The sequence below is a fragment of the Plecotus auritus genome, assembly GCF_963455305.1.
Source record: "Plecotus auritus genome assembly, chromosome: X".
NCBI classification, from domain to species: Eukaryota; Metazoa; Chordata; class Mammalia; order Chiroptera; family Vespertilionidae; genus Plecotus; species Plecotus auritus.
Window position 1 is genome coordinate 44564977 of NC_137784.1, and position 11565 is coordinate 44576541.

An 11565-nucleotide genomic window follows, 5' to 3' on the forward strand; every position below is an offset into this window, starting at 1 on the left:
GGCACAATAATAGCTAAGATTGTCTACTATCTGGGTAGGGCCTACATAGGCCAAGCAATTAACAGAGAAACTTTATACACATTGCTAATCCCTACAAGTTACAGATTATATCTCCCATTTTACAGATGAAGATACTGAGGCTTAGAGAAGGTCTCATTTATCCAGTCTCACATAACTGGTATAATCATGGAGCCAAGAATAAGACACAGTTCTGTTTGAGTCTAAAACTCATACCAGTTAACCTCTTACAGGTTTGCAGGAGTAATGACAAAGTGCCTAGGTAAATTTGTCCAAAGTATTCTACTTAGCATATTAAAATGAATGGAATTACTTACTCTATGGTGATGATTTTTAAACTTTGTTCATTATTTTATTCCTAAACAAATGCCAGTTTTATTTTATTTTATTATTTTATTTTTAAAGAGAGAAACACCAATATGCGAGAGAAACATGAATTGGTTGCCTCCCATGCGCGCCCAGACTGGGGATGGAAATGGAACCTGCCACCTTTTGGTGCACTAGATGATGCTCTAGCCACCTGAGCCACTGGCCAGGGCACAAATGCCAATTTTAAAGAGTTATTTGAAAATATCAAGTAAAGCTGTGGCCCCACAAACTTCTGCCTTGGTTAAAACATCCTTGAGAGATCGTGTCTTGTTCTGGGACCCACACTGGAAGAGAGCCACAAACATTAGAGTTTGTCCAGGAGGGAGTGAGAAAGCTGGGGAGGGGGATAAGATCTAAGACATAAGAGGAAAGGTTGGAAGGACCTGGAACTGTTTAGCCTTGGAAGGAACTGGAGCTGTTTAGCCTTGAAAAGAGACTACTCCAAGGGACATGAGTCAAACCATGTAATTCTCTGCTCTCATCTAACTCAAGAGAAGAGCAAAGGTCTTTACAATGGTCTACAAGGCCCTTTCCAATGACCTCACCCCAACATTACCTCTGTGACCTCATCTTCTATTACTGTTCCCTCACTCACTCCACTACAGCCACTCTGGACTCTTGGGTGTTCCTAGAATGTATTATCTGTTCTTGCCTCAGGACTTTAGCTCCTCTATGAAATGTGACCTACTTAGTGAGCAAGTCCTTTCTTGACCATTCTATTTTATTTTTTAAATTTATTTTTATTGAATTTAAAGGGGTGAACTTGGTTAATAAAATTATGTATATTCCAGGTATACAATTCTACAATACATCATCTTTATATTGTATTGTGTTTACCACTCCAAGTTGTCTCCTTCCATCACCCATTATACCCCCTTTACCCTCTTGTACGTCCCCCAACCCCCTTGCCCTCTGGAAATCACCATACTGTTGTCTGTGTCCATGACTCTTTCTTTTCTTTTTCCTTTGCTTAATCCCTTCACCCTTCTCACACAGCCTCCCACCCACTCCCCTCTGACAGCTGTCAGTCAGTTCCATGTATCCATGCCTCTGTTTCTACTTTGTTCATCAGTTTATTTTGTTCCACATATAATTTAGATCATATGGTATTTGTCTTTCTCTGACTGGCTTATTTCACTTAGGATAATAATCTTCAGGTACATCTATTCTGTCGCAAAAGGTAAGATTTTCCTGTTTGTTTGGGGTTTTTTTACAGCTACGTATTCCATTGTGTAAATGTATCACATGTGTTTTATTTACTCATCTACTGATGGGCACTTGAGCTGCTTCCAAATCTTGGCTATTGTATATAACACTGTAATAAACATAGGGTGCATATATTCTTTTGAACTAGTGTTTTTTATTTCTTTGGATATATTCTCAGAAGTGGAATTGATGTCATAAGGCAGTTCCATTTTTATTTTTTTAAGGTAACACCATACTTTTTTCCACAGTTGCTGCACCTGTCTGCATTCCAACAAACAGTGCATTCCATATCCTTGCCAACACTTGTTGATTTATTGATTATAGACACTCTGACAAGTGTGAGATGATATCTCATTGTGGTTTTAATTTGCATTTTCCTGATGATTAGTGACATTGAGCATTCTTTCATATATACTCTTTGGAGAAGTGAATATGCAGGGTCTTTGCACATTTCTTAATTGGATTGTTTCCTTTGTTTGATGTTGAGTTTTATAATTTCCTTATAAATTTTGGATATTAAGCCCTTATCAGATGTATCAGCAAATCTTTTCTCACATTCAATGGGTTGTTTTTTCTTTTTGTTGATGATTTTCTTTGCTGTGCAAAGACTTGAGTTTGATGTAGTCCCATTTCTTTCTTTTTTTTTCTTTTTTTTTTTTTTTTTTTTTTTTTTTTTACTTGCCTATGGAAATAAATCAGAAAAAATATTGCTTGGAGAAGTGTTTGAGATTTTACTGTCTGTTTTCTTCTAGGATTTTTATGATTTTGAGTCTAATATTTAAATCTTTAATCAATTTTGAGTTTATTCTTATGTATGGTGTAAGGTGATCTAGCTTCATTTTTCTGCACGTATCTAATTTGCCCAACACCATTTATTGAAAAAACTATCTTTATCCCATTGTATGTTGTTGCTTCTGTTGTCAAGTATTAATTGACTATAAAGGTGTGGGTTTATTTCTGGACTCTCTGTTCTGTTCCATTGGTCTATATGTCTGTTTTTATGCTAGTACCAGGCTGTTTTGATTACTATGACCTTGTAGTATAGTAATTTGATATCAGGTAGTATGATTCCTCCAACTTTTTTCTTTTTTCTCAAGATTGTTGTGGCTATTCAAGGTCTTTGGTAGTTCCATATAAATTCTTGGAATATTTGTTCTAGTTCTGTGAAATACACTATTGGTGTCTTTTTTTAAAAATATATTTTTATTGATTTAAGAGAGGAAGGGAGTTGGAGAGAGAGATAGAAACATCAATGATGAGAGAGAATCACTAACTGGCTGCCTCCTGCATGCCTCCCATTGGGGGTCAAGCCCACAACCCAGGCATGTGCCCTTGAATCGAACCCAGGACCCTTCAGTCCACAGGCCAACACTCTATCCACTGAGCCAAACCAGAAAGGGCATGCCATTGGTGTCTTGATAGGAATTGCACTGAATCTATAGATTTCTTTGGATTGCATGGACAAACCAGATCCAGCAATACTTGAAAAGATCATACCCCATGATCTAGTGGGATTTATTACAGGATATGAGGTTGGTACAATATCCACAACTCAATGAATATGGTACACCACATAAACAAAATAAGGATAAAAACCACCTGAGCATATCCATAAATGTAGAAAAAGAATTTTATAACATCCATCACCCATTTATGACTTTTTAAAAAACCTCTCAGCAAAGAGGGAATAGAGGGAACATACCTCAACATAACAAATGTCATATATTACAAACCCACAGCCAACATCATACTCAATGGGCAAAAACTACAAGCATTTCTCAAGATTGGGAACAAAAAGGGATGTCCACTGTCATCACTCTTATTTAGCCTAGTACTGGAAGTCCTAGCCACAGCAATCAGACAAGAAGAAATAAAAGGCATCTAAATTGGAAAGGAAGAAGTAAAACTGTCATTATATGCAGGTGACATGATACTGTATCTAGAGAACCCTAAAGATTTCACCAAAAAAAAAAAAACAAAACAAAAACCTGCTAGAACTAACTGATCAATGAATTCAGTAAAGTAATAGGATACAAAATAAATATTCAGAAATCAGTTGCATTTTTATACACCAACTAGAGGCCTGGTGCATGGATTCATGCACCAGTGGGGTCCCTCGGCCTGGTTTGCGGGGATCAGACAAAACCAGCAGTCCTACATCCCCAAGGGATGTAGTAGTGCGTGAAGAGGCAGGCGGCCGGGGAGGAGGCTGAACCTGGGCAGGGTGCAGAGCCGCTCCTGCTCATCCCAGCCCCACTATATCTGCCACTCCCAAAGTCCTGGTCCGGATGGAGGAGGATGTGCAGGGGGAGTGTCCATGGGAAAGGCTCATACCGCTGCAGCAGCACTCGCCAGTCATGAGCCAGGCGTCTGGCACCTGTTGGTCAGCTGAGCGGTGCTCCCACTGTGGGAGTGCACTGACCACCAGGGGGGACAGCTCCTGCATTGAGCATCTGCCCTGTGGTCAGTGCATGCCATAGTTACCAGTTGACTGGTCGCTTAGGCTTTTATATATATAGATAATGAACTATCAGAAAGGAATACTAAGTAAACAATCTCATTTATAATTGCTTCAAAATATACCTGGGAATAAATTTAACCAAGTATGTAAAGGACCTGTACTTGGAAAATTACAAGACAATGAAGAAAGAAATTGAAGAAGATACAAAGAAGTGAAAGCGAACACCGTGTTCATGGATAAGAAGAATTAACATGATTGACCACTCTATGTTAAGTTGCAATCTTCTGTCTCTCCTTCCCTCCTTTATTTTTCCCCATTGTACCATCACTATCTGACATATTATGTCTTTTACTTATTTATTTTGGTTATTATCTGCCCTCCCCAAAATAATCCTAATGAGTATAAGGTTTTTATCTCTCTTGTTCACTGCTGCACCCTCAGCAACTAGAAAAGAACGTGGCATATAAGTGTACTTAATATTTGTTAAGTCATAGAATGTCTCTGCTGTCATATCTAAAAGGGCTATTATAGGGCAAAGAGTGCAGATAGCAGATAAAATCTGTGTGGCTCCCAGGGACTAAGCTAGGCTAATTCCAGCTCAATGTAAGAAGAGATATCTTATGCCAGTGGAGGCAAGCAGGAACAGGACAGACAGCATAGGACTAATGTAAGCATCAAAGGGGAAGTATCTAAAATGGACTTAAGCCTAAAATTCTATGTTCTCCAACCTCCTCATTTATAGGTGAAGAAACTGAAACTCTGAGAAATTACCTGTCTTTTCATTAGTTACAGGCAAATCAGGGACTAGGATTTCAGTGTCCCGAAATCTAGGACAGTGAAATCATTTAATAGGCAGTATTTTTGTGATGGTGTAATTTCTGTAAGTATTCATGTATGTTTGTGCCTGTTGTTAATCTATGCCCCCCATTCCTTTGCTCCATGGAAATAACCAGACTCTTGACAGACTTCTTGTAAGAGGGATTTCAGTGTAGAAAAGCAGAAGTAGGCTGAAGCCACTGAATCTATCATCCTATCTAATAAAAGAGTAATATACAAATTGACCATCACTCCAACACACAAGATGGCTGCCCCCATGTGCTCAAAGTTGGCTGCCCGCATGTGGACACAAGATGGCCACCACAAGATGGCCAGCAGGGGAGGGCAGTTGGGAGGGACCAGGCCTGCAAGGGAGGGCAGTTGTGGGCAATCAAGCCTACAGGGGAAGGCAGTTAGGAGTGACCAGGCCAGCAGAGGAGGGAAGTTGGGGGCAACCAGGCCTGCAGGGAAGAGCAGTTGGGGGGACCCAGGCCTGCAGGGGAGAGCAGTTGGGGGGATCAGGCCTACAGGGGAGAGCAGTTGGGGGAGACCAGGCCAGCAGGGGAGAGCAGTTAGGGGCAATTGGGCTGGCAGGGGAGCAGTTAGGCATAAATCAGGCTGGCAGGGGAGTAGTTAGGGGGTGATCAGGCTGGCAGGCAGAAGCGGTTAGTGTCAATCAGGAGGGCAGGCAGGCGAGCAGTTGGGAGCCAGCAGTCCTGGATTGTGAGAGGGCTGTCTGACTGCCTGTTTAGGCCCAATCCCGGTAGGGATAGGGCCTAAATGGGGAGTCAGACATCCCTCGAGGGGTCCCAGATTGGAGAGGGTGCAGGCTGGGCTGAGGGACACACACCCCCATGCATGAATTTCGTGCACTGGGCCTCTAGTTCTTTTATAAAAACCTGAAATCCCCATTGAGAACATATTGTCATAAAGGAGAAGAATGAGCCTTTGGAAAGGCCTGAGAGAGAAAATGAAAAGAGATTCCCAACATTCCCAGCCCCATCTGAAAAGGAAGAGCTCCTGAGTGTAGGGCAGAAGGAACTCAAGCTCTACTTATAGCAGTGCTTCAAGGATGGGCAGGAGATGGCTCTAATGTACCCAGTGGGAGGCAAAATCTAAGTCCCCAGGGCTTTCAGCTTTTCCTCCCATACTGATGGCATGGAAAATGAGAATCTCAGTGGTGACTGTTATAGATTAAAGATTAGTTGTCTTTGCCTAATTTCTGAGTAGCACAAGCACTCCCTGGATTCCACTGCCACTCTTAGGAGATCCCAGTCATAAATAACATGGAATTTTTTGCTTTCCTGTTAGGATGAGAAATTTTGAGCCAGAGGTCAAGGGGTAGGTAGTTCTGGGTGAAAAAGGTGAAGGCATTAAGAAGGAAAAAACCTCATAGACATACAACAGTATGATCATTACCAGAGGGAAGAGGAGGGAAGGGGGGGTGATTGGAGGAGGCAGGAGAGGGTAAAGGGGGATAAATGGTGATGGAGAAAAATACAACTTGGGGTGGTGAACACACAATATAACACACCAATGATGTATTATAGAATTGTATACCTTAAACCTATATAATTTTATTAACCAATGTCACCCAAATAAATTCAATTAGAAAAATAAAATAGCCCTGGCCAGTGTCGCTTAGTTGGCTGGGTGTTATCTCATGCACCAAAAGGTTGCTGGTTCAATTCCCAGTCAGGGCACATGGCCAGGTTGCAAGTTCAATCCCTGGTAGGGGAGTTGCTGGGGATTGTAGGGGATTTCCACTCTCACATCGAAATTTCTCTCTCTTCCTCTTGCTATAAAAACAAACAAACAAACAAACAAACAAATAAATAAAATGCAAATAGCAAAAAAACAACAACACCTCAGTTACTTATTTTAAGGAAAACAAACAAGGCTTCCAGTCAAGATGCTGGCATAGGTAAATGTGGTAGCAGCATCCTCCCACAAACACATCAAAATTACACCTAAACCACTGAACAACCATCATTCAGAACTGCCTGAAATCTGGCTGAATGAAAGCCCTACAACTAGAGAATTAAAGAAGAAGCCACAGTGAAAATGATAGGAGGGGTGGAGATGTGTGGCATTTTTTAAATCAGGAGGGCTATCTCAGCTGGGGAGGCCTCCTGTGAGGAGCAAGAGGTCTCAGCCCCACACCAGACCACTCATTGCAGGGTTCCAGTGCTGGGAAGTAAAGTTCCCGTACCTTTGGGCCATAAAAACCAGCAGGAAATATGGCTGAGTGCCACATTCTTGCAAGAAGGATTTTACAGTGTAGAAAGCAGAAGCAGGCTTTCTATACAGAAAAGTGACACAGAGGCTGCTGGAGTCCCAGGCAGTTCCTCATAAAGGGCCCATTCATGGACTTACTTGGATTCACTCCCTCTGAGCTCCAGCACTGGGGCAGAAGCTTAAAAGGATCCAGAGACATATAGTGAGGAACTAAATTATCTGGCATCAAGGCCAGAACTGGGGACAGCTTTCTCCCAGACAAAAGTGCTGGTAGAGGTCATTGTTCTTTTGCTGAGACCTCCCTGCCACAGTGCTGACAGGCAGTCACCATATCTGAGTCTCCATCAACCTGGTCCACATGTTATCCTGTCCCTGGTGACTCCCTGAGGCCCCACTCCACCCAATATGCAGCCCCACCTAAGCTATTTGCAGGGGCTTTTCCCATATGAATGGCCATCCTAGCTCAGGCTTCAGACTTTTCTAAAATCTCTCAAACAAACAGCAGTTGGCCTCAGTGTGCCCTATATCTCTCAATAAGTGGGCCCGGGCCTGGCACTAGCAGCAGCCTACCTTGGTTCAAAGCTTGGCCTCTCCTGGGCACCTCCAAGCACAACACTAGTAGCAGCCATCTACAGATCACTCTGTGGCTCATGCCAGGTGGCCCCAGGCATGGCACAGGCAGTAGCTGACTTTGCACCTCTCAGAAGACCCCAGAACCAGTATACCCAGTGGTCAGCTTCAGACCATGCCAGATTACAACCATACCATATGTACGAATGACACACTAAAGGGGCAGACTTGGAGAGCACCAAAGCTTGACTGAAGGAAGTCCTGCTCCATAGGGGCATCTCCTGCACAACAGCTCTTCCACTGTAGTTGCAGCTGGTTCACACAGCCAATTGGCCTGGGGGGGTCAATCCCTCCCAGTGATTCCAACAGCAATCAAGGCTCAACTACAATAGGAAAGTGAACACAACCCACACTGAAGCTCACCTAGAGTGCCCAGCTCAGATGACTAGAGAGGCTTAGCCACTGGGCCCTACAGGACATCTACTACACAAGGCCACTCTACCAATTCCAGGAGACATAGCAGCTCTACCTAATACATAGAAACAAACACAGGGAAGCAGCCAAAATGCAGAGACAAAGAAACACGTCACAAATGAAAGAACAGAAGAAATTTCCAGAAAAAGACCTAAATGAAATGGAAGCAAGCAAGCTACCACATACATTGTTCAAAACAATGGTTATAAGGGTGCTCAAGGAACTTAATGAGTACTTCAAGAAACTTAGTGAGAACCTCAAGGAACTTAATGAGAACATCAACAACACAAAAATGAAGGATAAACTAACTGAAATGAAGAATAATTTATAAGAAATCAACAGTAGAGTTGAGGACACTGAGAATCAAATCAGTGAGTTGGAATATGAGGAAGCAAAAAAAATATATCCAATCAGAATAGCAAAAAGACTGTCACATCCGATAGCAATTATTCTCTGAGAGAATGAGACCATTTCCCACTGTGGCTATTAAGTGATTTACAATTAAGTAACTCTTCATGAGGCAATGCTCCAACTGATGGTGAAGGCCTGAATGGCAGGATACCCATTCTCCAGGCATCTAAGTGCTCACATTAACAGAAACTTTGCAGGCCAGAAGGGAGTGGCAAGAACTATTCAGAGTGATGAAAAGCAAGGGCCTACAACCAAGATTACTCTACCCAGCAAAGCTATCATTTAAAATTGAAGGTCAGATAAAAAGCTTCACAGACAAGAAAAAGACAAAGGAGTTCATCACCAAACCAGTATTACATGAAATGTTAAAAGGTCTTTAAGAAGAAGGAAAAAAAAAAAGATTAAAAATATGAACAATAAAATGGCAATAAATACATATCTCTATCAACAATTGAATCTAAAAATCAAAATAAATGAACAAGATATCTAATGAACAAAATAAACTGATAAATAAAATAGAATCAGAGGCATGGAAACATAGAACAGACTGAGGATTCTCAGAGGGGAGTGGGGAGGGGGTGGGAAGAGATTAACCAAAGAATTCATGTGCATACAAGCATTATCCATGGATACAATGACGTGAAGGCCTGGGGTGGGGTGGAATCTGGGTAGAGGGGGACAATGGGGGGGGGAAGGACATCTGTAATATTCTCAACAATAAAGATTAAAAAAACAACTGGTACTTGTTCTTGCTCAACCATATCTGATGTGCATTCCATTTTTGACCTCTTGAAGGACATAACATTACTTATAATCACAGCATCTTTGGCCATGCAGGGCATCCACTTCCTGTTGATATTGGTTGCTGCATAGGGTCCCTTGGGAAGCCTCGTGAGGTGCTCCATGGGCTGGGAGAACCAGCAGGAGGGAAACTGTAGGGCCAGAGGAGAGCAGCCTTCAAGAGCCCATCAGACAGCAATTATTTGCTGAGAAAATGAGACCATTTCCCACTATGGCTATTAAGTGATATACAATTAAGTAACTCTTCATGAGGCAATGCTCCAATTGATGGTGAAGTTCTGAGTGGCAGGAGACCCATTCTCCAGGCATCTAAGAGCTCACATCTATTGACTCACTCTGCTATTCATCATCTTTCCCAAGCCACTTATTAGTAGGTGTAAGTGGGAGGAGGGTAGGGCCCACCTGGCTTGGAACAATTCCCAGAGATCCAAGGCTGGAGGTGGAAGTGGAGGAAGGCTGTCCCTCCCTGCGCTTAAAGGACCTTGGCGCTGAGAGGCTAGGCTGGGCCCAGTGGGATAAGGAGGCAGAGCTTTAAGAGTCTCTGACTTTGGGCCTGCTACTAGGGGCATTGCTGGTATTCACACCCTAGCACCCATAATGTACAACTAACCAGCAGCCTTACTCAAGTGCAATGGAAAAGCATGAAATTTGGAGCCCAGTGATCTGTCTGCGAACTTTGGCAAGGGTCTTAAGCTAACTGAGGCTGTTTTCTCATCTAAAAATGCAGGTAACTATGTCAACCTCATAGAGTTAAGAACTACAGATGATAATGTTAAAGTGTATATTGCCTGGAACATATCAATGATATTATTCATTCTGCACTTGGAGATTAGCAGTAATCTTTCTGTTCCACCACCTTTTCCATCCCAGCCTGCCCACCATCTTTCTCTCGTTCTGACTTGCAGTCAATGTTCTATATTACCATGAGCAAGTCACTTCACTTCTCCATGCCTTTATTTCCTCATTTGTAAAGCAGAGTTAAAATCATCTGCTTTGCTCACCTCTTTCAGAGGCCTTTTAGGTGATAATGGAGATTGCCAACTAGAAAGTGATACCCTCATGTCACTTGCACTTATTGACTAGGTGTTGCTTATAGAAACCATGCAGTACAGACTAAGTCTAGGAATTATCTAGGGAGAAAAGAATACAGCCAGTAGGGTCCCAAGCCCAGTCATGATGGGGGCAATGGAAACTAGCAACTTGGCCACAACACCCTTCAAAAGGCTTTCACAAAGGTCTCTTATCTGTTGAGTTTACATCTGCTCTAATAGAAACTGGGAACCAAGGCAACCAATTTGCTAAACAATCCTGGCCCTCAGATGGACCAGCAATGTATCTGACTGTGGTTGTTTTCTTGATGATCTAAGGAAAGTCTTAAGAAGTTCCCTCCACCAGTGTCCCTTCCAGCTTTGCAAAGTAATGCTGGTGGTCTTAATCCAGCATCTTGAAGGGTTCAGGAATTTGGAGAAGGTGCTGTGTAAATGAATCAAGAGTCCAGAGAGGAAACATAATTTTGGAAGGCATTTTGGGGAGCCAGAGAAAACTTAGCTAAAGAAACCAAGTTCTTCTGTCTGTCTGGACCCCTAGCTTTTTATTAATACAAATTGTCCTAAAGCAAGGTAGATACACAAATCAAAGGCCACAGGATCCATTGTCAGATTGGGGGAAATTGCCTTCGGCTGTTCAGGTGTTTGGCCAGCAGGAGGCATTAACATGTAGATTGAAATGCCTTCAGCTGTCTGACAGCAAGCAATCATTTATGCATCCTTTTCAGGTTTGGGGAAATGCCCTCAGCCACTCCAGATGATTCAGCCCTGCTGACATGCTGGAATTAACTTCCAGCAGCAAAGGACTCTCCTGGTGGAAGTCCTCACAGAACAGGAGGCGCTCTTACCCCTCAGCTCATCCAGCAGGCCCAATGTATTAGTCATGTGGGGTACCACCCCAGGCCAAATGAGTCAGAATCAGGGTGGACAATGGTGGACTTAGGTGGCTGAAAAATTTTCATGGGTCTGAGGTAGCCCAATCTTCTAACTTGGTTATGAAAACTAGTGTAGTCAAATCTATGTCCATGCCACTCACATATTATTGATAGAGAAACTGAGACTCAGAGGAGAAATTATTGTTTAAGTCCCCATCAATTAATGATGGGCAAAAATTAGGGCATAAACCCAGGCTTCCCTGACTCCAGAACCCCTGTG